This window comes from Rhododendron vialii, chromosome 10a (assembly GCF_030253575.1).
Source record: "Rhododendron vialii isolate Sample 1 chromosome 10a, ASM3025357v1".
Classification (NCBI taxonomy): Eukaryota; Viridiplantae; Streptophyta; class Magnoliopsida; order Ericales; family Ericaceae; genus Rhododendron; species Rhododendron vialii.
In genome coordinates this window covers 6,015,686-6,040,069 of record NC_080566.1, presented here as the reverse complement: position 1 = coordinate 6,040,069, position 24,384 = coordinate 6,015,686, and the positions used below count along the sequence as shown (strand labels likewise).

The 24,384-nt window shown below is 43.2% G+C and overlaps 1 pseudogene; it reads left to right on the top strand.

Moving 5' to 3' along the window:
- Positions 1–10,706: 10,706 nt before the first annotated feature.
- LOC131304500 (receptor-like protein kinase FERONIA) overlaps positions 10,707–24,384 on the top strand; it is a 39,421-nt pseudogene continuing 25,743 nt past the window's right edge.

The window sequence follows — 24,384 nt, the reverse complement described above, 5'->3', positions numbered from 1 at the left end:
CTACCGTCTACGTGGGAAGCAGCTTTTGAAAAAAAAAGTCAAAAGCAGCTTTAGCTTTTGGAAAAAACGGTCGGCAGCAGCTTTTGAAAAAAAAGGGGGCGGCTGTCAGCGGAAAAAAATATAAAAGGGAGGACAGAGAGCTGCGAGAAGGGAGAACGGAGGGTTGTCAGAGAAAAACACAAGCAGCGATCGAGGGTTAAAGAAAGAACAGGGCTGCAATTTCTCCCACTGTATTTTCAGTACACACTCCGACCTTTATTTTACAGTATTGATTTCTTCGAAGCTTTGTTTTTCTCTTTTAAGTTTTGTTTAGATCTCCGCACACCGGTAACTCGTATTGATTTCTGTTCTTTATTAAAGTTATTCATTGGTATTTAATTAATTGTTATTTTTTTGTTTATTTTTCATCTTGCGTAATAGAATCATGTTTCAATTTAGGGTTTCTTTTGTTTATCACATAATGATTAGTGAGTAGTGATATAGGTAGGGTCGCGGGGTGATTAGCACGCCGTGATCAGTTCGGGTACTGCTCTTTTTATCAAACAATGTAAAAATGATTTAAGATTGGAAAAATACTTCCCGCGGACGAATCTGGGCATTGTCGGAGCCCTTGTGAACGGGGGAATGGGGGTCCAAAACCCATTCTCCGCTGCGCATGGGTATACGGCGACCCTAAGGTTTCGCATCTTGCGGGGTATCTTTTCAATCCAAAATTGAACATTTTTAAGAATACCAAATTGAGCAGGTTGATCTGGACTGGTTACGAGTGCTATGAACCCTACGACTGTACCTCTTTTTAATTATTTGAAAAGAAAAGTTATTTTTCTTAAGTTTTAGTTAATCTCAAACAAAACAACAAGGGGTAGCTACCTAAGAGCTAATTTTAATTCTACAACCCGATTTTTTAGTCAGCACACATCACCGTCTCTGTGGATTCGACTCCGGACTTACCGGATATTATGCTGCGTCGATCTCCGCCCTACGCTTGGGGCAACCCATTAATTTAGGACTAGGAAATCGGTCAAGCAGTTATCCGAGCTGGCATATGCGAGCCGGGCCAGCTGGATTTTCAACGTGTATCACGCACACCCAACCTGCATCATGCATATTAGATATGCATGATGCATATCCAATATGCGTCATGCATATTGAATTTGAGTGATGCGTCATGCATATCGGTGTCCACTACAGGTCGCGTTTTGCATTTTGTGACTCGCTCGAGAAGTGCGTGGTTGAGGCCTGTGGGAGTCTTTGTCTCTTGGCCCGTAGATGATTTTTGCTTAGTTTAGTTTTAGACAATAGTTGGTATGTAAAGTTTATTTCTTGACAGACTTCCGCTGTAGTTTAGTGGACAATATTATGACCAAAACTTATGTAATATTAATTAATGGTCCCCTCTCTCTCTCTCTCTCTCTCTCTCTCTCTCGATCTCTCGAAGTGATTTCATGTTGGTAAGGACTGTAATTTCGGCACATGTATTTACTTTTTTTCTTTCTAAATGCTCTGGGAAATAAAACAAAAATTCATGTAGGCATACCAGCTACGCGACGACCATACTTCTTTTCTAGTCCCGTTGTGAAAGTTTAGCAGATTGCTAAATTTAATTAACTTATTGGAAAAGTACAATCCTGCTGAGTGGAGACAACTTTGTTAGAATTGACTATTCCAGAGCATGTTTGGTGCCAATTACAATCCTATTATAACTTAGCCAAAAAAAGAGAGTATATATTACAATCCTGTTATAGTTTTTTTGTTCCAATTACAGGCTATGCTTGGTTGGTTTTATTACAAAACAAATAACTCGTTTTCACCGTCTTTGATTATTTAAAAAATTGTATCGGTTATGTTTCATATTATGACCAACATTTTAAAGACATTTTTTTTAATTCGGACACTTTATTTTTTACTTTTGGAACAAAAAAGAAAGTGGAGTAAACAAGTAAAGAATGGGATAAGGTCAAGAATACACTAGTAAATGAAGCAGCTCAACGTGCATCGGAGGGGTTCCTTCAAGACGCGCAGTGGTACCTATCTTGGAGCAATGAAGAAAAACTGAAGTCCGATGTCGAACTTTCGGATGAAGAAGATATGTAATTTAGGAAACTTCAATTTTAATTTCTACTTTTGTATGGTTGTTAGTCGTTGGAATATATATAACGCATCACTCACATTCAATATGCATGACGCATATTGGATATGCATTATGCATATCTAATATGCATGATGCAGGTTGGGTGTGCGTGATATACGTTGGAAATCCAGCTGGCCCGGCTTGCATATGCCAGCTCGGATAACGCATATCCCATATGCATGACGCACATGAAATGTGCGTTTTAAACTATTTTTAAAAATAGTTTGAAAAAAGGTATATTTTGGCAAATTGTTATTTGGAAAGGTATAAATCAATAAAAATCTCGGGTTTCGGATGAGAGAATACCAGTTTTTGGAGACTGATTTGCATCGAAGAAGTGATTTCACGGAGAGACGAGATAAGATCTCCATCAACATATCTTCTGTCAGCAGCTCCATCCCTTCAATGGCCGTAGCCTCGTTCTCCATGTTTTTTTGGTGTGGAGGATTTGCCAAGACTTTCTCAACACGACTTCTTTTTTTCCTTTCTTTTTTGTAGTATTCAACAACACGAGTTGATGCGGCTGTTTTTATAGCGTAGAAGTTGTTCGAGTTTGATTAGGATACTAAACAAATTAAAAAAAAGTAAATTTAATGAACGATTTTAAACATTCTGAAGCTCGACTCGACTCGAGTTCGTTTGAAAATTTAACGAACGAAATTTAACATTCTGAAACCCGGCTCGATTCGATTCGTTCACAAACTTAGGGAGGGGTTACTTGACAAGATTATGAGTTGTTGTTTGTTGCTGTATTTCTGTAAGACTCTTTTTTGGGGCCTATAATCGCTTTTCTATTTTCAATGCAACTGCTCTTAGTACTCAGGGATGGTGCAGCACTGCACCGCAACGGTTTAGGGCGGCCTCAACTACAATAAAGCTATGGGAACATATGAGATTATACATACCATAAATATATGGGTTTTGTGCAGTCCACTCGTGTCCTACAAAAATGATTCGAACTATCCATTATTTTTAAAATATTTTTTATGGAGCCTCGTAAAAAATTAGTTCAATCCGATATTGGTAAGGATTTTTTTTCTGAATTTGTAAGAGCGAAACTACTTAACTGTTCAGTTTTGTCCCTAGGCATTCTGGAAAAATTCCTTCTGATATCGGATTAAGCTGATTTTTTACAGGGCTCCATAAAAAAATATTTTAAAATTAATGGACGGTTCAAATCATTTTTGCAGGACCTGAGGTGGGTCCCACAAAATTCATATGTATGGTATGTACATTGCATATGTACCTATAGCAGTACTCCCAAAACTATGTCGTTTTGGCCGGCCTGGTTCAAACTTCAATGTTGTAAGGTGTTTATCAGGAACACAATAGGACCACAATAAGACGATTCATGCAAACTGCTTATTTTGTAGGTTTTGTTGACATTAGAGCATCTCTAGTGTGCTGGCTAACATTAGAAGGCTAAATGAACAAAGCCCAAATACTCCTAGTGGGACAAATCTATAACACCTGTGGACCTAAAATGCCCGGATCAAATAATGAACTCAAAAAAAAAGACTAACCTAGCTAACAAAGTAGTGGACAAGTCCCTGCCCAAGAAAATCCTAAACCTAATCTTCTATGCAGATTCAGATCTACACCATCCACCCGCCGCCACCACCAATTTTAGACAGACCACCACCAGCACCCCTGGACCACCACCTCTGGAAAATAACCCAGCCACCACATGCCAACACTACCAGAGACAACTTAAGCACAGATTCTACACAGATTTTGTATAGGCCCGTCTCGAGTATGCAAAGATGATCTGAACCGCTTAATTTTTTAAAAATATTTTCTTATGCATTTTTGTAAAAAATCATTTCAATCAAATATCAGTAAGAGCTTTTTCAAAATTCGTAAGACGAACCAGTCGATAAGTTTTCCCTATGAATTTTGAAAAGGCCCTTACTGGTTCCCTATTGAAATGATTTTTCATAAGAATCCATAAAAAAAGTATTTTGAAAAAATTGAGCGATTTGGATCATCTTTGCGGGTCTCAAGGTGGGTCCTGGAAAAAAAACTCTGTAAAATATGTGCTTAAGTGGTCTGTGTAAGTAGATTTTTCGTTCGAAATATTGTTGCTGCAAAAAAGCTGTGCTATCCACACAGATTTCTGTGCACAGATTGTGCACAGATTTTGTTGTGGGGCTCACCACGGGTCCCACACAAATCATCCAAACCGTTCATTAAATGTAAAACATTTTTTCAAGGGTCCCCGTAAAAAATAAGCTCAATCCAATACCTATATGTGCTTCATCCAACCATCTAACTTTTCATTCAGATTTTCGGATAATGAAAAGTTATACGATTGGATCGAGTATCTATAGGTATTGGATTGAGATTATTTTTTACGGGGACCCTTGAAAAAATATTTTACATTTAATGAACGGTTTGGATGATTTGTGTGGGACCCGTGGTGGGCCCCACAACAAAATCTGTGCACAATCTATGCACAGATTGTATGTGTGTGTAGACTTTCTGAAAAGCAACTGAGGTTGGGAGGGATATTTGGGCCCAGTTTACAAATTAAAAAACTGAATTTTGAGTTTTTAGGATAAAACGTGAGGTTTTCAAAATGTGGTTGCAACAAAAATAGTCCTTCTCTGAATGGAAACAAAATTGACGTACGTTGGGAGGGTTTTTCCAAATTGAAGGATTAATAGTTTAATACTATAAAAAAAAAATTCAAAATACTTTTTTTTTTATGAGTTCCTATAAGAAAATCATTTCAATCGGGAACTGGTAAGGGCTTTTTCAAAATTCGTAGGGGAAACTGACTGGTTCGCGGCGTTCGCCTTACGAATTATGAAAAAGTCCTTACCGACCGGTATCTGAATGAAATAATTTTGTACAAGAATGCATAAGTAAACATTTTAAGAAAGTGCCCAAAGTGGGCCCCGTAAAAATCCATGTACAATTTGTGCTTAAGTTGTCCGTGCTATGAGCACAGTTCTATTTCAAAACCTCACATTTTATCACAAAAAATCAGAAAATTGCTTTTGTATTTGAAAATTGGGCCCACAAAATTTAATGTGTACATAAATGGACCACCTTATGTAGTCCATTGGAACTAATTTTTTCCCATTCACTAGGTAAAATTTAAAGTCATTCTCAATACTTAGAGGGCCCATTTTCACTAGTTAAAAAATATATATTTTGATCAGTCACCTATAGGCTTCAACATAAATGATATTTTCTAAATAATTTTTGTGTTCAGTTACCTATCGAGATAAAGTTTGTCATGAATACTTTCTCATCAAACCATGCAAATATGATCTTTTGCAATATCATGACTGATATTCATGTTGTAAACATTATTCTGTTATTGTGTTTGTGTTCATGTATGCTAGCTAGTCTATACATGTAAGCACCTGTACCATAGTTCATATTGTTTAGAATTCATTAGTATATATGTTGTGTTGGATTGTTTAATTTTCCCCTCTTGGAAAATCTTTATGTCTCATGCTTTTGTGTAACCACTCAATTAGTTCATGGTGATAAAGATGGGGGGATGGAGTAGTACTTTTACAAGAAAGCACTTTTGTTTTTGGTAACTTAATTTCAATAAAGCACAAAAAACAGAATCCTCCAACAAACCAACAACAGAGAAACACAAAATAAAACTAGGAGGTGAAAATACTAAATGGGATCCTCCAATCTAAGGCCAAGAGTCTAGACGTATCCTTAACTTTCAGTACCTTTCTCCAAGACCACAAACAAACACGGACTTCCTCCTCAATCAACGTAGACAGCATCAGCAGCTATATGTTTCTGTTGAAATATTCTACAATTCCTGTCACACCCCAAAAATAAGAAGTGACTGGCCATGAACCATGAGGCTAACTCATGGAACATGTAGCCTGAATAAATCAAAGTAACCGACAATCAAATGATCGCTTTTTCGTTATTAATCAAATACAAAGCCAAATGTGTCTCAATCATAAACATGGGATACAACCATCCCATGAACCAAACAATATCCAGTGGTTCAACAATAAAAAAAAAGAATTTGTTATCTGATAATTGTTTTCAATGCGGAAGCGATTTATTCAAATAAAATTTGAATGAGACACCCTAAGGAGGTCAACAAAAGAAATCCCCGAGATGCCATCAGAATCCTTGCCTAATTCCCCAACTTGCCTGAAAGAGAAGTTGGAATAAATCCGTCAGGTGATGAGCTCAGTGAATAGCAAGTATGTATAATAAATAAAGTTGAAAGTGGAGATTAAAACAATTTACCATTAAATCATAATTTGGCATACGAGGTGTCCAACAAAATAATAAATTAATCAATGAAGAATTTAACAGATAAATATTCTTGGTGGTGATCACAACATTAACTCCATCAACAATGGGGAACCACAATCAAACAGTACCATGGCCAAAATAAATCTCATCAAAATTGGATCCAATATCGAATTTAGAGTCACCAGGGTTGGCAGTCCGTGGTACTTTTCCTTAAGACGATCCGGCAAAAGAAAGCCGTTGAGCATTAGGGTCACCGGCTTACCACGGTCTTTTCCCCAATGGCCAAGGTCACCAACATGAGAAGGAATAATTTCCCTGGAATTCCGAAATAAATGTTCTCATTAATATCCACCAAGTTCTCACCAAAAAGAATATTAACAATTGATCTCAAAAAATTCATCGCATGCCAATTTATAAAACAACTTATAAAAAGTTTTGAGTCTCCGAATAACATTCTGTTTACACCTGTTTTTGGCATCCAGTCCTGGGCAAGCGTTGGAAGGCCATTTAATTATTTTTAATTAAATTGGGCCAAAAAATAGAGATGTATTGGAACAAAATTATTGGGCCAAACCCATGTTGACTGGGCCTAATTAATTTTAGTTTGATTTGGGCTTGAGTTTGAAAGCTTTGGTCCTATGTGCAAAAAGAATTTGGATTGGCCCGTGACTTATTTAAACTTGGTAAATATTTTGTGGGCTAATCATGTTAATAGGCCATTTAGATTAATTAAATGGCCCGCTACCCAAGTGGTCCATGAAAAGTGGAGGGAAAGAAAGATGTTGTTGTCTGGCGAAAAGCCATTTGACCAAGTCAAATGGCTGGAGGTTTTTGCTATTCACGAAAGAAGGAGAAAAAATAGGCTCATTATCCCATCAATTGCCCATGATTAAATAAACACATGGGTAATTGTTAATTACCTCTAATAACTACTCATGACCCCACTAAATATGTTAGTGAGTAGTTACTCGGGACTCGTGGCAACATCTGAGGCCTACTCGAGACACATGTCAGCTCGTGGTGAAGGCGGGAAACTTGGCCCAAATCTGGACCAGTGCACTATTTGCCCATGATCTTTCGTAACTTTCAATAACTACCCAATATCCCATGATCTCAGGAAGGGGAGGTTACAAAGGACACATGGCGCCACGAGAGGAAGACAACAAGATCCTAGCATGCAAAAAATTCGAAGACTCTTGGCTTATAAATAGTAGAAGACAAGAAGAAAAAAGGGTACACACACCAATCAAGCTCAACGCTTAAAAAACCAAAGCCTTCCCAGCGAAGCAATTATCTCACTTTTCTCATCATCACTCAATTACTTCTCCAAATAGTTCGAGTTTTCTATATCTCTTGTACTCCAACTTTATTATTACGACATAATAAAGTTATTCATATCTCTCTTGTATCCCCGACCTTATTATTACGATATAATAAAGTCATTTTACGTTGCTACTTCTTTTTCTACACGGTTAGGAAATTATCAAGTCCTCGCTCGTAGAGGCAAAACCACGAACCAACACTGCAATTCAGCCCTTAGGTTTGCAGCACTATCGCCCTCACGGTTAAGAAGTCAGAAAAGGGACGCTCAGCCCTTTACGTTAGACGCGGCAAGTCTTGGCACGCCCGCTCAGTTCTTGAGCCATTTCAGAGCCGAACACATTCATATAAATTCTGAAGGAAATACTTTTAAGGGACACAAGGATCTTTCGAAAATACGTAACATACTCAACTACTCACCTGGGTTCAAAGGTAATCTAACCGAACAATGCGAAATGAAGTCAACCTGAACAAAAGAATATTACGAAATAATTAACCAATATGGATACTGCGTTGGCCATGTACTAACTAGGAAATAATGTACCAATGAACTTCCCAATCCCCAATCTAGATAACTAATTCAGTACCAAACCGAAACTATAAAACCCAAACTTTAATTTTCAATTCCAACAATATGCCTTCCATGCAGCCACCCATATTCCTTCCAAAAATCAATTTGTCCACACACCTCATGTACGTATAACACATAATCAAGGCCCAAGGCCATTTGGTTCCCTTCCCCACTGTAAATAACCAAATTCATAGCCCCACACTTGGCCATTATTTCCCACGCCACACAACGCCATGCACAACACTCGATCGACACACGATCTCACCCATTCCACACAAACCATGACAGCACATGCACGCCACCACCCAACTCACAACGCACGATCACCGAGCCTCGATCATACTCCCTCTCGTTCTCTCTCCCAACACACTCACAACCACAAATAAAATCTAATATATAAATTCTATATCAGTGCTCAATTCATGAACCCTTCTTAAAAGAGGAGACAAAGAGAGACGAAGAACAAAATTACCTCAAGTGAACCCAACAGAAATCTCCTCCGACTGCAGCAGCTCTCTCAAAAAGTTCTCTCAATCTCTTATCACAAACGTTCTCTCCAAATAAAAACTCTATACGGTAAAAAATAACTCCTAACTTTGTAAAACTACCCACTAACTCACAATATCCCTAAATTGTAGCTAATTAGTTAATTAACATATAAATCCAACTGATATAGCATGTTTGATAAAACTGAAAACTGAAACTGAATGCTGAAAAATTTAGTACTAAAAGCTGAATGCTGAATTTTTTAAGCTGAAAAGCTGTTTGGTAAACATATTAAGTACTGAATTAAAAAAATGATAAATTAATTTTAGTTTCGATTCTCTCTTAATTTACTAATGGTCACAATGTACTTATAATAATGGTGGAATGTGATTGTCGTGGTGGTGGTGTGTTGGTGGTAATGGAGTGGCGGCGGCGGCGGCAGTGGTGTTGGAGTGCTGGCGGTAGTGGTGTAATGGTGGTGGTAGAGTGATGGAGATGTAACAGTGGCAGTAAATGGTGGTGGTAGAGGTGGAGTGATGGTGCAATGGTGACAATGAGTGGTGTCGGTGGAGTGATAATTGTACAATGGTGGCATTGTGGTGGCAGCAGCGGCGACGGTGTGGTAGTGGTGGTGGCAGTGTGGTAATAGTGGTGGTGGTGATGGAGTGATAGGGGAGTGGTGGTGGTGGTGGTGATGGTGGCGAAGTGGTGGTGGTGGTGGAAGTGGTTGTGGTGATGGTATAGTGATTAAATGCAAGTAAACAAAAATTCAGTTAGAATTAAGTAGTTCAAAGCTACTTAATTTTTTTCAACTTTTTAGCCTACATTTTAAGTAGCACTTAATTTGTTAAGTAATATATAATGTCGTTATCAAACTTACTAAATCACTTATTACTTAATTGATTCAGTTTTAAGTGCTAAATTTAGATTATTAAACAAGCCCTAACTAATGAAATTAATAATTATACCAGCACCCTCGAACTAATAATAACGCACATAATAACTATATTGCGCAGAAACAAAAAATTGCTAATTAGGACCCACACCATAAAACTCCCAATTAGTAGATGGCCAAAATAATTAATAAGATGAATAAAATTTCTGGGCGGTAACAATTCCTCTACTTCTACCCCCGGTAAAGCATCGCAGCAGCCGATAAAAGCTTATAAACGAGATAAAGAATTACTACCTCCCTTACGAACAGAAGACCAGTGCACTTCCCTACTCAACCCCATAGGATGTGTCTAAACTCTATTCCTCCTTAGCAAAGCATTCTAGACTTGCTTGGAATACAAACACTCACAAAAATAGATGCTCATCATGAGACTCTGCTTGAGTTTGACAGAGAAGGCACCTTCTTTTGTAACATATGAAACAATATGCTGCAGAAACGAATACGAATTGAAGCACTATGTACAAAAGCAGAACGAGCCATATACGGCATTCTTGATTTTGTTCTCTTTTACAGTTCTGAATTGTCCGTTGGAGCTCCGATCACATTGGATACGAAAGTATAGTAATTAGAGTACTTGGTGTTCGGGAGCCAATAACTTTTTAATTAACTTTTTTGAATTTTGGGTACTGAATTGAAGATTACAGATTTTGGAGTTACGATGAGAATCTCCTACGTTTGGCTGATATGCAAAGAATAGTTTTGCAGAAGAATTTTGTGATTGAAAATATAATTAGAAATAATCCTCCGAGGTGATTTTTGGATTCTGCATTGGTTTTTAGATCTTGAGATTCTGCATTTTTTCAGTTCTTTTCTCAGTAAAATTTACTCTCGAACACCCAAAATGCCTCGCAATGCAAAATGCAAAGCAAAGGCGGCCAAATACTCCCTACTTCTTAGAAGTTTCTTTTCTGTCTCTTTTTTATTGAGTTGTGAATACGGGTCTAGGGAATGGGCCCTTGCCCTTTGATTTTCAAACTAGGGGGCTGAGAAGAAATAACTTTTTTTTGGATGTTGCAATGAAATTTCTTAAGGACAAAATTTAAACTTCAGCCACAGACTAGTTGTGCTTGACTGCTGACTCTGAAAGGAGCTCGTTTCTGGTCTTCTCTGTCCCTTCATGCTTTATTTAAAAAATGAAGTTGAGATGATGTAGAAGAAGCAAAATAAGAGAAAAAATTGAAGATCTGTGGTTGAACTGACTGTGTTAAAATGGAGAAAAAGGGTTTCTAAGATGGAATCTTGAGGCAAGAAATTTCAGGTAAGCTGATTAATTAGACAAGTTTATATTGTTCATGTTTTCCATTTTCATTAGGTGAAAACTGGAAGTTGAAAAGTTTGTTGGTTTAAACTTTGGGAAAAATTAGTCCAAGGTTCGCGAGCTAGATGTGCTGATCATGTTCATTAGTTTGCGTTCAAAATAATCTTTGGGCTAGCATAAAGGGGCAAACCCAGTGCACGAAGCTCCCGCTATTGTGAGGTTTGGGGAAAGGTTGATGTAAGCCGTCTTACCCCTGCAAGCAGAGAGACTGTTTCCTTGACTCGAACCCATGACCTCCAAGTCACAATGGAGCAACTTTACTGTTGCGTCGGGTGCGCCCTTCATCTTTGGGCTAGCTAATGTCCTCTGATTTTAACGAAAGCATTTGTAAGGTGAAAATTGCACTACTATAAATAAAAAATAAATAAAAGAGAGGTGAAAATTGCACTGGTATGTAGTTTTGTTCCTTCTAGCCAGAATAGAGTTTTGGCATCAAAAGGGGCGGCTCCATGATTTGAGTTTAGCGGTGACAAAAACATATAGAAACTTTTGTGATACAAAACTCTATATAAACTAAAGTTTTTTCATATTAGTTAGAAATTTATTGGGACAGGATTATTATATTTTGTTGAGCTAAACTATCTAATTATACACAAATTTAAGTGGACTTTATTCATTTTGACTTCATCGTACTCATCCAGTACAAACAATATTAAGGAAAAATCAAACTGCGTATTGCAAATTATGAGAATTTTAGCACATTTTCTGAACTCATGGGTTCGCTTGAACCCCTCAAGTACTAGTGGAGCGCCGCCCATGGGCATCAATATGTTATGTTATGATAGATTTGTTGATGCATACATAATTTGTAGATTGTACATCTCTTCTAGATTCGTTTACGGATAGATTCTGTCCTAGATCGAAACTTCAAAATACCACCCCATCGTAATTGCGCAAATAAATACTGATAGTCTGATATGGATTCTAGAGAATAACATATACCTAGAACGACTTCATCTCACGAGGTTTGGCATTGTAATTGTTCGCTCCTGCTCCGTCCCCGTCCTGCTCCTGTTTCGTGCTACCAAAACCACATAAGCTTAAATCAGCAGACTTGTGCTTATAAACTCGATATACGAATAAATTGAATATGATGATTACATATCACTGCAGATTTACAGTATACATGTTCGGAACAATTCTGTTAAGTTCCCTATTGTCCTAAAAGATAAAAAGTTTAGCTGTTAAGGAAATGGGACTAACAATGTATATCATGCTATCTAGCAGATTCATCGTACTATTACCGAATGTTGGGATAATGTGGAAATCCTTGCAGAGGTCCGTCAGTTCTTTGTCTTGGTCATGTTTAATTGTTCCCGTTTCTCTCTGCCTTAACAGATTTTATTATTGAGCTCATGCACGGCGCAACCATTGAAAAATCGCAGCCCACCATCTCAGACTCTAGCAAAGAGCCACCTCAGTTGCTACTTAAAGTCTTACGGCAGATTGAACCATCTATATTTTCCTGCCATTGAGAAGCAGCTCCTTAAGTTCTTCCATCCGTTTGTTGTCAGGATTCCCTCTTCATTTCATTGCATAACAGCCAAAATCATGTCAACGCGCTATGCTCTTGTACTAGTTCTTGTCCCTCTCTTCTTCTTCCTTCCTCATATCCTCAGTAGTACGGTTAAAATCCCCACGCCTTATGCCCCTGTTGATAACCTGGCCATTAACTGTGGTTCTTTGGGCAACTCAACCACCCGGGATGGCCGGCAATGGACTGGAGATATCGGCTCAAAGTTTTCCCAGTTGCAGCAAGGAAAAAGTAAGTCGTTGACCTCAAAAGCCTTCCACCAATTTTCTGATGCAGTCCATCCTGTTCCATACATGACTGCTAGAATCTCTCATTCGCAATTCTCCTATATGTTTAAAGTAAATCCAGGCCAGAAATTCATCCGCCTCCACTTCCACCCAGTGTCATATCCCGGCTTCAAAAGGTCTAATGCAATTTTTACTGTAAAAGCTGGCCGTTACACCCTGCTTAGCAACTTCAGTGCTTCCCTCACTGCTGATGCATTGGGGTTGAGATGTTTTGTCAAAGAATTTTGCTTGAACGTGGGTGAAAGTCCAGCCTTAACCATATCTTTCTTTCCATCTCCTAGTAGTCCTTCTGAGGCTGCATATGCCTTTATCAACGGAATAGAGATCGTCTCCATGCCTACTGGTCTTTACTACACCCAAGGCAATGATCCCGGTGCCTTTGTCGCCGGGCAGACCTATCGATTTTATATTGAAAACAGCACTGCACTTGAGATGATTCAGCGTTTAAATGTTGGTGGGAGCTCAATCTCATCGTTTGAAGATTCTGGTATGTTCCGGGAATGGTCAGAAGACTCAAATCACCTGGTGGAATCAAGTGTTGTACCAATAAGTACGACCATTCCAATCAAATACACAAGCATACCCATACACATAGCGCCTCAAAAGCTTTACCAAACAACGTAGTCGGTGGGTCCAACAAAACAATCCGGCCAGCTGAACAATTTTACCTGGAAATTGCCTGTTGATGTGGGTTTCAGATACCTCGTTAGGCTCCATTTCTGTGAGCTTGAATATGCAATAAAAGATAGTGGTCAGAGGGAGTTCTGTATCATCATAAATGAGCAAATAGCTGAGGCTTATGCCGACATTTTCAAATGGAGTGGAGAAATTGGAGTTGCAGTGTACAGGGACTATGCGGTCAAGATGGAAGGACATATAATGGAGGGTAAGCGGGACCTGGTCATAGCTACACGGCCTCACTGCCGTGGCCGCAGAAGTAAACGTGCTATTGACCCAATTTTAAATGGGGTAGAAGTATTCAAATTAAGCAACCTTGACAACAATCTGGCTGGTCCAAACCCCGAATCTTTGGCAGATGACCGGACATCCAAGGATCCAATGCCGGGAAAATTAACATTAGCTGGTGAAGGTGGGAAGGTAATTCTTAATGGGGTGATAATTATCCTTACTCTTTTGAACATCGTTGTTCACCAGCTATGTATTTGGGCAGAAAACTCGGGCCAGAAAACCATCTCAAAATCGTCCCCAAAGGAGAGTTGTCGTCGTTTTTCACTAGATGAGATGCATTTGGCGACCAACAATTTTGATGATGCATTCACCATTGGTCGTGGCGGATTTGGTAAGGTGTATAAAGGGATCATCAATGAAGGGGCCACTATTGTTGCCATAAAGAGGTTGGATTCCGTGTCCAAGCAAGGGGCTCATGAATTTTGGACTGAGATCGAGATGCTTTCCCAGCTCCAACACACTCATCTCGTCACTCTGATCGGCTATTGTGACGATTGCCAAGAGATGATGCTTGTGTATGAGTATATGGCTCATGGGACCCTTGCTGATCATATTTACAAAAATAGGAGAAATGATGATGGGATTTCTGGTCTAACATGGGAGAAAAGGCTCAGTATTTGCATTGGTGCCGCTCGTGGATTAAATTACCTTCATATGGATACCAATCTAAGAGTCATACACAGGGATGTAAAGAGCACAAACATTCTGTTGGACGAGAACTGGGTAGCTAAGATTTCAGATTTTGGATTATCGAAAATGGGTAATACAAGCCAGTCTGGAAGCCATGTTAGCACAAATGTAAAAGGCACGTTTGGGTATTTAGATCCGGAGTATTTTTGCACACGAAGATTGACCAGGAAATCCGATGTTTATGCCTTTGGGGTGGTACTGTTGGAGGTGCTGTGTGGGAGGCCGGCAGTGGATATGAAACTCGAAGAGGAGCAACACAGTCTTGCCCTATGGGCCCAACATTGCATTAGAGAGGGAATAGTTCATCAGATCATAGATCCACATTTGAAGACACAAATCTTGCCGAATTGTCTCAAGCTATTTGTGGAAGTTGCCATGAAATGTCTACATAATTACTCAAAGGACCGGCCTACCATGGATGATGTGGTGCGGAGCCTTGAGCTAGCATTGGCAGCACAGGAGACCTCAATTTCTTGTAGTAAGGAAGATATCAGCATTGATGGTGGGGCAGACAACGGGCAAATTATTGATGCTGATGTGCAATGCATGGAAAGCCCAATTTTTGGGCTGGATAATACACCTCTTTCTGTAAAAAGAACCAAATTAACAATCACAAAGTTGGTTCAGAGCATGGTAGTTACATTTAAAGGTAAGGATCTGCAGAAGAAGAAGAAGGCCAAGGATCTCGGTTCTGATTCACCTGGTGGTGAATCATCTTGGTGGTGGCAGTGGAAACCCTCTACACATAGCACCAAAAAACCCAATGGTAAACGTTTGCCACCGCTGCTAGAGGATCTATGCCGTCATTTATCCCTAGCTGAAATTCAAGCGGCCACCAACAATTTTGATTGCAATCTCATTATTGGACATAATCCAAAATCATATAAAGGGTATATTGACAATGGATGTCTTGCGGTTGTGATCAGAAGGTATGAACCAGGATCATGTGAGGCGTGCCAATGTTGGGATAATGTGGAAATCCTTGCAGAGGTCCGTCACATCAACCTGCTCTCTCCAATTGGATACTGTTGTGACCAAGGAGAGATGATCCTAGTTTATAATTACTTGGGCAACGGATCTCTGCACGATCATCTATTTGGAATGCACACTGATCCTCTTCCATGGAAAAGAAGGCTTGAGATTTGCATTGGAATTGGACAAGGGCTAGAATACCTCCATGCAGGTACGAGGCACGCAATAATCCACAGTGACATCAAGGCTTTCAATATCCTGTTGGACCATGATTGGGTGCCTAAAGTTTCAGATTTGATGTCCTTCTATGTACTGGAATCTTGCAGCATGGCAACTACTAGTACAATTGTTGGCACTTATGGATATCTGGCTCCAGAGTATAGGCTAATGGGTTTTGTGACTGAAAAAATTGATGTATACTCATTTGGAGTGGTGTTGCTGCAAGTACTATCCGGCTTGGAGGTCTTCAGTACCAACTGGCCTTCGGTAGACTACTTCAGAAGTTGCATGAACAGAAAATGTATTGATCCCATCGTTGTCACGAGTACTCGGGACTGGCATTTGGTAGACTACTTCAAAAGTTGCTTGGAAAGGAAGTGCATTGATCACATCATTGATCCCTACCTGATGGGGAAAATATCACCAGAATGTTTTAGGGAATTTGTCAAGTTATCATGGAGTTGCTTGCTTGACCAGGGGATCAAACGGCCGTCCATGGATTACTTGGTGGGGAGGCTTCAGCTGGTACTGCAGCTGCTGGAGACTTCAGGTGATCATATCCAATTCGGTGGTCAATCCAGGGGTGAGACAACAGAAATGTCATACAAGGTGGCAGTAGCTCAGGCTTACAACGATGCCTTGTTTAATGACAGTGAACCCTTTTTCCTTGACAGTGATTGCTTTGCTACAAATACAAGTCAAACGAGCTTCCCTGTTCTAGTTAATCAATTTGAGATGAGCTGTGCTACTCTTGATGATTCTGATTACTATTCAAGTAACCTAGCTCGCTAGCACCAAATTCAAACGACGGAGAATGAATCATAAAAGAGCATGAAAAGGGGTTACCGATGCATGCATTCAAAATTATGTATCTGTAGAGGAATGTGTTCTTCTGATTATTTGCTTTTCCATTTTGCTGTTCATGTTTGCTTGAGAGGTATTGTGTGTGCTATAATTAGTAGACAGGTTTTACTATCAGAAAGTTCATGTATTACCGATTGGATTCATTTAGAGAATGTTCATATGGTATTTGCGATATTTGTTTTCTTAACATGCTTGGTTCCTTAACGTGTGTGGTCACTTAGATGGAATTTTTTTTGTTTAGACTCTATACTGCTTTAATATAGTTTTCTTATATCCACAGAAAAGGAGACCAAAATGAAACAAAGAGAAATTTTCCCTGACATACAAGGGATTGGCTTTGAATCGATAATTGTAGGGGTTCGATTCGTCGGGACCTTGACCTGAGTTAGTATTCCTCTTCAGTTGCTCCGTTCCCCTGCCTCTGAACCTGCAACAAGTCACTAGGGCCGGGGTAGCCCAGTGACCCTCCGACGATCAAGTCAGATCTCAGAGGAAGATATAGATCTAGGGTTAGGGAAAGATGGCATACCTCTCAAATATGAGTATCCCTTTGTATTTATAGACCTAGGTTTACTTGGCCTCCAAGCTAGCGCGTGGAAGTCACGCTCAGGTAACCGCCTCGGGTGACATCATAGATGACGCACCGGATAAGGCGGTTACAGAGCACATGGCCAGGTCAGCCCTTCACGAGGATTCTTCTCAATGATGCGTCTCATTAGGCGTAGGAGGCTTGCTCGGGAGCCCTCGGTGCTATGTCTCCGGGGTCGGTACGGAGCCCTCGGTGCTATGTCTCCCCTGTAATCTTCATAGACCCTCCTTGTCTTAACTTCTCCTGGGAAGCTAAGGGAGCACCGAGGCGAGAGCACGCCACGTCATCATTAACCGAGCCTCAAACCGAACCGTATGACAAGACTTCTAGCCGCCATCATCTTGACGACCGCGCCTCCAAGGGGACATTGGTTCGGAACACATGGCCAGGTTACCGTCTCGGTAACCGAGGCCGCTACAATAGCCCCTCTACTCTCTGGAGCTCTTCATCTTGGCTCGGGGGAGTTGATATCCTCACGAACCTCCTGTACGAGAATCTTGCCTACTCCTGTTACTGAGCAACTTTGAGAGGTGACAAACAATTAATCCTAGCCGTCGGGACTACGTGTCGATAATTTCCGGCCTTCAAGGAGCTTGATAGCTGTCCCGGCACGTGCCGTGTCAACTGATTGGTACGAAGCACCTCCCTCGGGAACACGTGTCAGTGTGCCAATGGCCTAACTCTTCGGGGCTCTGACCTCGGTGCAGAGCTTTTGATGTCGATCGTCCAATGAGGACGCGTGTCAGGAATCCAACGGCCCTGAGTACGACGCCTCATTTCCCGCGCAACTTTTCATCCCTCCCACTATAAATAGGGAAGACGAAGACATATCGGCCATCTCCTCTATGCTTTGAAGACGAACCGCCGCCGCCGCTGTCCACCGCCTCTTGATCAAGACTTCGAGCGTTTTGGACGCGGATCTTGACACGAAACCCAGGTATGACGATCTTTAGTCGCTGGTTTTTATGTTTCGATCATTTCCTTCAAGTTCTCTCTCCTTTAATTCACATTTTTACGCATTGTGGCTATGTCGCCGCTCGCCGCTGTCTGCCTACGGCGGCGCTGGGCGTCTCCAGCGCTTTGTTCTTAACTTTCCCGAGGTCTAAATTCAACCCGAGGGCTACATTCTTCCCGAGGCTAATCTTCAACCCGAGACCATAGATATAACCACTGGCCTTGGGGACCCTTCCCGGAGAAGGGTCCCCGGAAATCTTCCGAGGAGCGACGACCATTTCGTCCCATTTGCTAGGTCATGTTGCTTTTCTCTGGGCATATAGCTAACGGGCTTTTTGCACATTGTTTTTTGCTAGGTAGGGGCGAATGGTTGTTGAAGTCTCCTCGGACAGTTCCAGTAGCTCTTCTTTTGCTAATCTTGAGGAGATCTTTGAGGAGATTCGTGCCCAGGCTTTTTACCGAATTCCATTGGACGCTATTGAACCCTGAGACCCTCTTAGAGCTTCACGTCCCGTCACAACCTTCGTTCCTTGGGAGATGGAGGTCCTCAGTACATCGGGCCATGGACCGAGCCCATTCGCCGATGCCCCCGAAGAGGTTCGGGGACGAAGGAGGCCAATGAGGCCGTGTCCCTATCTGAACCAGTACTTCAACGGAACCCCGGCTGCCTACGCCGAGTTCAAAAGGGTTTACAGCATCCCTCCGGACGTAGAGGTTCAGCTGCTTCCCGACAACAACCCCAAGTCCCTTCCTCACCAACCAGGGGAATTGATTTTTCCCTTGATGGCAATCACTGAGGGAGGGGTTAGATTCCCCCTTCATCAATTCATCCGACAAGTACTCCGGACCCTTTCTCTTACTTCCTCCCAGCTCACGGTAAACTCTTACCGAATTATCACCAGCGTCATCGAGCTAAGGAGGCAGTTCAACTTGACCTTTGGGGTCGAGGAACTCTTCGGCGTATATCTCGTGGGAGTGAACCGAGAGAGCAACCGATATTACCTCTCATGCAAGACGGGATATGACACATTCCTTGTCGACCGTCTCCCCGACTCCGAGGAGTGGGCGAACATTTACGTCTCGGTAACCGGAAATTTTATGTTCGGACCCAGGGAGAATGCGGATACCACTACTAGAGTGCAGTTTGGGACCGGAGCTCCTGGTTGGTAGAAATTACTCTTCGGTAGATGCTTTGCATGTTTTTGTTATGCCCTGCATACTTATACTGATCTCTTGTTTTGGTATTGCCTTGCAGCCGAAGGAATCGTTCAAGAGCTTCGGGAAAGAGCTATCCGTGCCTGGATTATAGCGGCCTACGCCATTCCCATCACAAGTCGGTACACACCAGAGCTGCTCGGGTACGTCCCAACTTACACGAGCTTTTTAAAGAAGAAACCGAGGTAGCAGGGGGTCCCGAGGGCAGACTGAGGACGAGGCAGAGAGAGAGGACGAGGACGAGGGGAGAGGGGGAGAGGAGAGACTGTGACCGAGACTGAGGCCGAGGGGAGTAACTCCAGGCCTCGGGGCATCCTTCGCGAGGAAATTGACCGAGATACTCCCGAGAGAATCGGGCTTAGCGAGGAGATGGCAAGTCCCGGAACTCGCGAGGTGTTGAATCTCAGGTGCCAGAGGCCGGCGGGTCGGGGCAGGGGAACAGTCCCCGGTACACCAGGGGCAGGAACTTCAAGGGCGACTCGTGTTTCACCACAGGAGCCCCTGGAAAAGAGGGCTCGGCGTGAGGGGGGGACGAAGAAGGGGGAGATCAGGAGACTATCCTGATCGAGGAGGAGTAGGGAGAGCCCGGAGGGGGGATCGGTGAAGCGAAGGAAGGTTCCTGGGTCAATCCGAGGGAACTCCCCTGGGCTCCGGAGTTCCGCCACTTCGTCGGTCGCCAGATCCATCACGCCGATAGTGTCAAGAACCTCGGGGTAGCCTTCGGGATGCTCCGGGGGAGCATTCTTCCGAGGGATGCCCGGGCTGTCACGGGCTTGACCGAGGATATCACGGTCGAGATAGCTCAGGCCCTTTTCACTGTAAGTTAATGGTTTGCACCCCGCTCTTTTCAATCTGAATGTTTGCACTTGGTGAATCTCTTCTGTTCTTTGTTTGCAGGCGGGCGCTCGGGCATTGGCTATCAATGACCGGTGCAAGGCGCAGGAGAAGGAGACCGAGAAGCTGAATCGGGAGTTAGCCCGGAAGGAGGAAGACCTCAAGCTGGCTCGGGAGACTTGCGAGCTCTACCTGGCGGACTTCCAAAGGTGTGACAGGGAGAGGGTGCAGGCAGAGGGCAGGGCCGCCAAGGCCGAGGAGGATGCCAGCACCCTGAGAGTCACTCGGGCCACAGAGGTTGACTTCGCAAGGAAAAGAGGCTACGATGAAGGTCGGGACGCAGCCGGAGTAGAATATAAGAAGCAGGTTCGGGAGATCGAGGCCGAGCTGCATCGGGACCGTTTCTTGGACGGCCTTCGATATGGCCATGAAGCCTTGGTGAGGAGGCTCAACCTCCCTGAAGACTCCGATCTCCGAACACTTCCCGAGGCGTCTCCCGAAGAGCTTGTCCTGCCTGAGGAAGAGGAAGAGGTGGTGGAACCCATGTCCGAGGATCAAAACCCCGGGAACCCAACCGATCCAAATGCCCCTGCACCCGAGGACCAGCTCGACCCCAATGCTCGTGCTTAGGATAGTGTCCTCCTTTCCCCTTATTTTTGAGATTTCATGTCTTTTGATTCTGTAGTTTTGACTGGACGGCTCCGGACATTTGGAGTTTGCCGTTCCAGGGCTTGTAAATATTTGATACCGAAGCTGTACCTTTTTGTTTATGATTTGGTGCTATAACTCATGATGCCTTGTGAATGAATTCTTTCTTTTCCTGAATGTTTTCTTTGAAATGCTTGTCTGATTGGTTTATTGCTTAGGTGATGATGCCCCTGCTTCGGTGAGATTTGAAGATTTGTAAAACAAGTTTAACCGAAGCATTAATCGAAGAATGTTGTCAAGCATAGAAATGATGTTTATTCAGGGAAAAGTGACCTGATCCGGAGCCCCTGCTTTAGTAGGGTCGGCAGGAACCGAATTATGGAATCAGAAGCAAGCATTTATTGAATTTTGAATTTTCACGCCCCTGCTTGTTAACGAAAATAAGCCTAGCGAGTAGTAGACGCGAGATGGTGGTACTGCTTGGGGACGTAGGCCGAAGTCGCGAAGGGATATGGCCTCGGCCAAAGGTTCGGGACGCAGCAAGTCCGAGCAGTGAGAGACTTTTGGTGAGTCGGTATAAGGGGCTCGGGAGGAAGCCGAGTATCCTTAAAGCGAGTGACCAGAAGTCCAAACGACCGAAGAGGCCGGGGTGACTTAGTGGGAACTTTGTTCGAGGGTATCACCTACGGGAGAACAATGTCCCTGAAGTCGGTGTAAAACAGTCCGGGTAAGAACGGACCGAGTGTAAGTAATTTAAGCAGCAAATGGTATAAGTAGTGCTAAGGAGAGAATTCTCATTCAAACTTGTTGGAGTGCTGTCATTACATAAGCAAGTTGCCTTTGAAACTTAAAAGAAAATGTGACATAAAAGAGATGAATTGGGCTTCGGTAACCGAGTGCTTATCCATAGAACTTCTTCAGGTTGTTTGCATTCCATGCTTTAGCAATGGGGGAACCATCCAGCTTCTCCAATTTGTAGTTTCCCGAGCCGAGGTGCTTGAGAACTCGGTAGGGGCCCTCCCAGTTGGGCATTAGCGTTCGCTTTTTGGACTTCTCCACCACTTTTTTCCAGACGAGATCATCAGGCTTGAACGACCTAAGGCAGACGCTTCGGTTGTAGCCTTTTGCAACCTCTTGTTGGTACAACGCGAGTTTGATCCTTGCGTTATCACGTTCCTCTTCGGCTAAGTCGAGGTCTGAAGCAATGCTGCTGTTGTTTACCGACTCATTAAAGTTTTCTGTAGTCATTGTCGGGAGTCCGACTTGGAGAGGGATGACCGCCTCGATTCCAAATGCCAAGGAGAAAGGAGTGTGACCAGTGGATCGCCGAGGCGTAGTACGGTAGCCCAGAGTACCCTGGGTAGCTCTTCGGCCCACTTGCCTCGGCGTGACTCAAGTCGTCGCTTAAGTCTAGATGAAATTGCCTTGTTTGCAGCCTCGGCCTGTCCGTTACCCTGGGGGTAAGCCGGAGTGGATGTGTCCCATTTGATGCCATACTCGTCTAATAGGGCTTGGTATTTTTGTCCGATAAACTGCCGTCCGTTGTCTGTAATAATGGCGAAAGGTACACCGAAGCGCGAAATGATATTTCGCCAAACGAAACGAATGGTGTCTGTTTCTTCAATAGTTACCAAAGGTTCGGCCTCGACCCACTTTGAGAAATAGTCTGTGGCGGTTAGGAGGAACTTAAATCCTCCTGGGGCGACGGGGAGCTTACCGACAATATCCATGCCCCATTGAGAAAAAGGCCAAGGGCTTGTGATGGGGCTAAGATCCTGGGCTGGCTGGTGGATAATAGGGACGAACATTTGACATTTCTTGCAGCGTTTGACGAACTCTTCAGAATCCTTCTTCATTGTCGGCCATAAATATCCTTGGGAAATGGCTCGGTGAGCGAGGGACCGCCCGTTGGAGTGGCAACCGCTGTCGCCGGAGTGGAGCTCTTCAATGATGCCCTGTACTTGGTGTGGGTGTGCAACCAGTAGATATGGGCCGGTAAATGATCTTCGGTAGAGCTTCCCGTTTGGATTGAGCCAGAAGAGAACGGCCTTGTTTCGGAGTCGGTGAGCCTCCTTTTTGTTAGTGGGAAGGGAGTCATCTCGCAGGTAAAGGACAATTTCATCCATCTAGCTCGGTCCAAGCTCTATGTTGAGTACCCCCTTATCTAGCACTTCAAGCTCAAAACTGGGCTTGTCAATGGAATTGAAGGAGATGGAACGGTGTCCTGTAGATGAGTATGCCGAAGTGAGCCCTGCAAGGGCGTTGGCGTGGGCGTTTTGTTCTCTGGAGATGTGTTCGACTCTGATTGCTTTGAAGCGTTTAATGAGCTGGACTGTGGCGCTGAGGTAGGTACGCATGCGGTCATCCCGAGCTTCATATTCCTCGAAGAGTTGGTTAACCACCAATTGGGAATCGCTGTAAACCACGAGTTCTTCGATGCCAATGGCTTTAGCAGCCTTGAGTCCCGAGATTAGTGCTTCATATTCGGCCTCGTTGTTAGAAACAGGGAAGTTGATGGATAATGAGCTTTCGTGCAGGAAACCGGAGGGCGAGAGGAGGACGACGCCTACTCTTGCACCTCGGCTGTTAGAGGCGCCATCGACATACATTTTCCAAACATCGCCGTGAAAAAGCTGCCAGGCTGTGCTAGGGTTAGCCTGGAGTACTGCCTCGGTGTTCGGGGTAGGGGCCGAAGCGGGTGTGTTGGGCGGCGTAAGCTCGGCGACGAAGTCGGCGAGCACCTGGGCTTTTATTGCTGTCCGAGGCTGAAAATGGATTTCAAAATTGGCAAGCTCAACGGCCCACTGTGAGATTCGGTTGGAGAGATCGGCCTTCCGAAGGAGAGACTTGAGAGGGTATTCGGTAAGGACGATGATTCGGTGTGACTGAAAGTAAGGAGCGAGCTTCCTGGAAGCTGAGACGAGGGCAAGGACGAGCTTTTCTAATGGTAGATAACGCGTCTCGGTGGGAGTCATTGTTTTGCTGGAGTAATAGATTGGCTGGTGCTCCCGGTCCTCCTGGCGGACGAGCACCGAGCTTACAGCGTGCGAAGAGACAACTAGGTAGAGGAACAAGTCTTCCTGGTTCTGAGGGGTGACGAGGAGTGGAGCCTTGGAAAGATACTCCTTTAGTCATTGGAGGGCTCGGTCACAGTCTTCTGTCCAATTGAAGCTCCGTCTGCTGCCTTTTAAAAGTGCGAAGAATGGTTGGCATTTGTCCGAAGAACGGCTTATAAACCGATTCAGGGCTGCGGCCATGCCAGTCAAACGCTGAACATTGCGCTTGTTGTGGGGAGCCGAAAGCTGATCAATAGCAAGAATCTGGGAAGGATCGGCTTCTATACCACGTCGAGAAATGAGGTGGCCAAGAAATTTGCCGAAGCCGACATCGAAGACACACTTCTCGGCATTGAGGCAGAGCTTGTGTTTCTTGAGTATCTCGAAGACTTCGGCGAGGTGAGTTAGATGATTACTGGCGCGCATGCTTTTGACCACCATGTCGTCAATGTAAGCCAGCACAGTGTCGCCTAGTAACTGCTCAAACATCTTGGTTATCATTCGCTGAAAAGTGGCCCCGG